The following is a 4811-nucleotide window of genomic DNA, read 5'->3' as shown; positions in this document are numbered from 1 at the left end:
GACCTCGCCGCCTCGACCTCGCGGCCTCGGCGAGCACGCCCGTGCTCGAGGACTGCCGCCTCCACCCTGCAGCTTCTTCGCCGTCCTCGCATCGCGCCTGCAGCACCACCGGCCGCCGCCGTCATCGTCGCGCCTCGCCCCGCTGAAGCTCGCCACCACCTCGCGTGCCGCGACTTCCTCGCCCCGTGCTGAGTCCGTCGACCCCGCGTCGCGCCTTCCCATGCCCTCTGCTCCGCCTCGCGCCTGCAGCCCCGTCCGGCCGCCGGACCTCGCTGGCAGGGTTCCTCCGGCCTCCCCGAGCTCTCCTCTGCAACGATGTGAGCATCCGGCTCCGCCTGGCCTCTTCCCTCTCTTCCACGTCCCCCGTAGACGCCCGACCGACGAGGCCGTGCCTTTGCCGCTGCTCGCCGCCGACATGGTGGTCGATTTTGACAGTCCCCGCGCCTACGGTTTGTTCCAGTAAGTGTGCGACGAGGCCCTCGACCGGTCCGTGCCAACCGCCGCTCGAACGATCGCCGGAGGCGAGCGCACGACCGTTGCCAATGCGTTCCGCCTCGCCGTCGTTTCCCTGCTGATGTGGAACATCCTTAAACCCAAATCACCCCCCTGTGTGCCACTGACCTATGGGCCCACTAGCTAATTAGATTAGTTCATAGCTAAATAAGTCTGTTAAATAATGCTTCAGTTAAAATATGACACCGACAATGGGGCCCCACCTAGCAAATTAATTTAACTAACTAATTTAGATTAACATCAGAGTATGACGACTGGGCCCCACCGGTCAGACTTGGCTAGTCAGCGTTGACCTAGTCAACTGCTGACTGGACCCTCTGGCCCACATGTCAGCCTTTGCTGATAGGCTGGTTGACCAAGTCAACTAGGCCCACTGTCAGCCATTGTGCTGAACGACTCGGTACAATCCTGGGTATCCGTAGCATTTTATTCATTTATTTCGAATTAATATTTAATCCAGTATAAAACTTTAGAAAATTAATATAAAATAATATAAAATAATACGTAACTCGGATGAAAAAACTTTGTACATGAAAGTTGCTCAGAACGACGAGACGAATCCAAATACGCAACCCTTTCGTCCGCCACACATCCCTAGCATACCGAACACGCAACTTCCCCCCTTCGGTTCGTCTGTCCGAAAACGCGAAACACCGGGGATATTTTCCTGGATGTTTCCCCCCTTCACCGGTATCACCTCATACCGCGTTAGGGCACCCCTAGCATCACGCTTTGTCATGTCTTGCATCACTATGCATTTGTTTGCATTATATTTATTGTTTCTTGCCCCTCTCCTCTCGCTAGACACCGAGACCGACGCCGCTGCTACCCAGTATGACTACGGTGTTGACGACCCCTCTCTCTTGCCAGAGCAACCAGGCAAGCCCTCCCTTTGATCACCAGATATCGCCTATTCTTCTCTCCACTGCTTGCATTAGAATAGTGTAGCATGTTACTACTTTCCGTTAATCCTATTCTGATGCATAGCCTGTCATTGTTGCTCCAGCTGTTGATACCTTACCTGCAATCCTAATGCTTAGTATAGGATGCTAGTTTATCATCAGTGGCCCTACATTCTTGTCCGTCTGCCATGCTATACTATCGGGTCGTGATCAGTTCGGGAGGTGATCATGGGTATATACTATATACTTTATATACATGACACATGCGGTGACTAAAGTCGGGTCAGCTCGTTGAGTACCCGCAAGTGATTCTAATGAGGGGACTGAAAGGATAGGTGGCTCCATCCCGGTAGAGGCGGGCCTGGGTTCCTGACGGCCCCCGACTGTTACTTTGTGGCGGAGCGACAGGGCAGCTTGAGACCACCTAGGAGAGAGGTGGGCCTGGCTTTGGTCGGCGTTCGCGGTACTTAAAAATAACACATTTAACGAGATCTTGGTATTTGATCTGAGTCTGGCCACTGGCCTATACGCACTAACCATCTACGCGGGGACCGTTATTGGCACTCGACGCCGTGGTATCAGCCGAAGCCTTCGTGACGTCAGCAATTGAGCGGCGCGCGCCGGGTTGGACTGGAACACCTACTCTTGTATAAGGGAGGCTAGGTCTGCTCACCGGCCGCGTACGCAACGTGCAGGTGTGCAATGGGCGATGGGCCCAGACCCCTGCGCCATAGGATTTAGACTGGCGTGCTGACCTCTCTGTTGTGCCTAGGTAGGGCAGCGACGTGTTGATCTTCCGAGGCCGGGCATGACCCAGAAAAGTGTGTCCAGCCAAATGGGATCGAGCGTGTTGGGTTATGTGGTGCACCCCTGCAGGGAAGTTAATCTATTCGAATAGCCGTGATCTTCGGTAACAGGACGAATTGGAGTTGTACCTTGGCCTTATGACAACTAAAACTGGATACTTAATAAAACGCACTCTTCCAAGTGCCAGATACAACCGGTGGTCGCTCTTTCACAGGGCGACGAGGGGAGGATCATCGGTTAGGATTATGCTATGCGATGTTACTTGGTGGACTTACCATCTACTCTCTTCTCCTGCTGCAAGATGGAGGTTACCAGAAGCGTAGTCTTCGATAGGACTAGCTATCCCCCTCTTATTCCGGTATTCTGCAGTTCAGTCCACATATGATAGCCTTATTCCATTTGATACCAATGCATACATATGTAGTGTAGCTCCTTGCTTGCTAGTACTTTGGATGAGTACTCACGGTTGCTTTGCCCTCTCTTTCCCCCCTTTTCTATACTTGATTGTTGCGACCAGACGTTGGAGCCCAGGAGCCAGACGCCACAGTCGATGACGGCTACTACTACTCGGGAGGTGCCTACTACTACGTGCAGCCCGCTGTCGACGACCAGGAGCAGTTTAGGAGGATCCCAGGCAGGAGGCCTGCGCCTCTTTCGATCTGTATCCCAGTTTGTGCTAGCCTTCTTAAGGCAAACTTGTTTAACTTATGTCTGTACTCAGATATTGTTGCTTCCGCTGATTCGTCTATGATCGAGCTCTTGTATTCGAGCCCTCAAGGCCCCTGCCTTGTAATATGATGCTTGTATGACTTATTTTATTTGTAGAGTTGTGTTGTGATATCTTCCCGTGAGTCCCTGATCTTGATCGTACACGTTTGCGTGTATGATTAGTGTACGGTCAAATTGGGGGCGTCATAGTTCCTCCTTGCGGTAACTTGTATTTTTATTGCTTACATTAAAAGTTACTCACCCCTTGCATGCTTAGGTTTTGTATCTAGCTTGTGCATTTATATGTTGTACTTCCTAGTATGTTTGATTTGTGTTATCTAGCATGTGTAGGTTGCATTGCACATCATATAGTGATGCTTGTTGTCTTGAGCCTTATTTGTATGTTGTTTGGCTCTTGCGAGATATTAGTGGATCATCACATTATGGGGGAGTGTTATGTTTTGTGCACATCACAAACCCAAAATGTGAATATGAGAAATACCACATAGTATTGATACTCAATATTATCTAGTCACTATGTGTTATGTCAAGCTCATTTGATATTCAGATTCTCAGAGTATCCATTAGTTATCTCTTTTAGGTGGTTATTTGCCTCTGTTGTATGCTTGCCATGGTATCCAGAAAGTTGCACCAGAAAAGTTCTCGATACCCCGTGCGCACGGGGTCTTTTGACCCCCGTGCGCATGGGGTGTTGCGTAACTCTCTGGGTACCCCATGCGCACGGGGTCTTTTGACCCCCGTGCGCACGAGGTACTGTGTAACTCCCTGGATACCCCGTGTGCACGGGGTCTTTTGACCCCTGTGCGCATGGGGTGGTTGTTGATTATGATCTTGTGCTTCTTTAGATTCTACCACCGAGTGTTAATTCCAAATACCAATTGGTATTTCTTCTTGTGGTAGAATTTTATGATCATCTTCTTCTCGGCTTGTGCTTCAACTTGCCTTATCTCACTCCTTGTACTATCTATTATCTACTTGAGTGAGATAAGCCTTTGAGCATGTGTGTAATGTATATCCTATATGCTCTTTTGTTTTTGCTTACTTCATATGTTGTACTTCTCTTGCGGTCCTGTGTGGATTCGTCTCTTTGATATGATTTGGACAACTTGAATGCTTTATGTTATTTTTGGAGTATTCTTCGTTTAAGTGTTCTTTTATCCAAATTGTATCTCTTTGGATCTTGGTAGGCTTGTGCATGCATATTTATTTATATACTTTTTCTTTTCTTGATTGTTGTACTTGACCCTCTATATAGGGTAAACTCCATCAAATCATTAATGATTAAAAGTGTGCATGAACTTCAAGTTCATACCCTTTTGCACATATTTAATATGGAGTTTGCCCTATGTATTGTGGTTGGACTAACTACTTCGGAACCAATAAGTTTGGGGACCAAATTGTACCTTAATGTGTTTTAGGTACTTTGGAGAAGCATTGGATGCTTGGCTTATTCATGAGGAAGGTGGAGACACTATGGGAAATTACTAGAGCCAAGCTTGGTTGATTGTTTGATTGAGGGAGAAGATAATTGAAAACCTGGGTCGGTTGTAAGTGTTTCATTCTCATCATGAAAACCCGGTTAACTAAAATGTGGGTCAATTTGTTGGATATGCATCAAACTCCCACACTTACCGTATTCTCAATAAATCCTCGGGATGTATTGAGGAAACGGTGAATGTGGAGTGTGATAAGAATAATGGCTTCCATGCGGAGCAATTTGTTTCAAGTGTTGTAGGTGATGAGGCTCCTTCCCAAGCTACAAGTACAATGGGGATCGATCATATTCTTCCATAAGAAACACCCCATGTCCATGTAGAAGAAGAAGGAGTAAGAGCCCCTCTTGTGGATCCACCACAAGGG

This window comes from Triticum dicoccoides, chromosome 1A, assembly GCF_002162155.2.
Source record: "Triticum dicoccoides isolate Atlit2015 ecotype Zavitan chromosome 1A, WEW_v2.0, whole genome shotgun sequence".
NCBI classification, from domain to species: Eukaryota; Viridiplantae; Streptophyta; class Magnoliopsida; order Poales; family Poaceae; genus Triticum; species Triticum dicoccoides.
Note: the sequence above shows the minus strand (reverse complement) of the source record.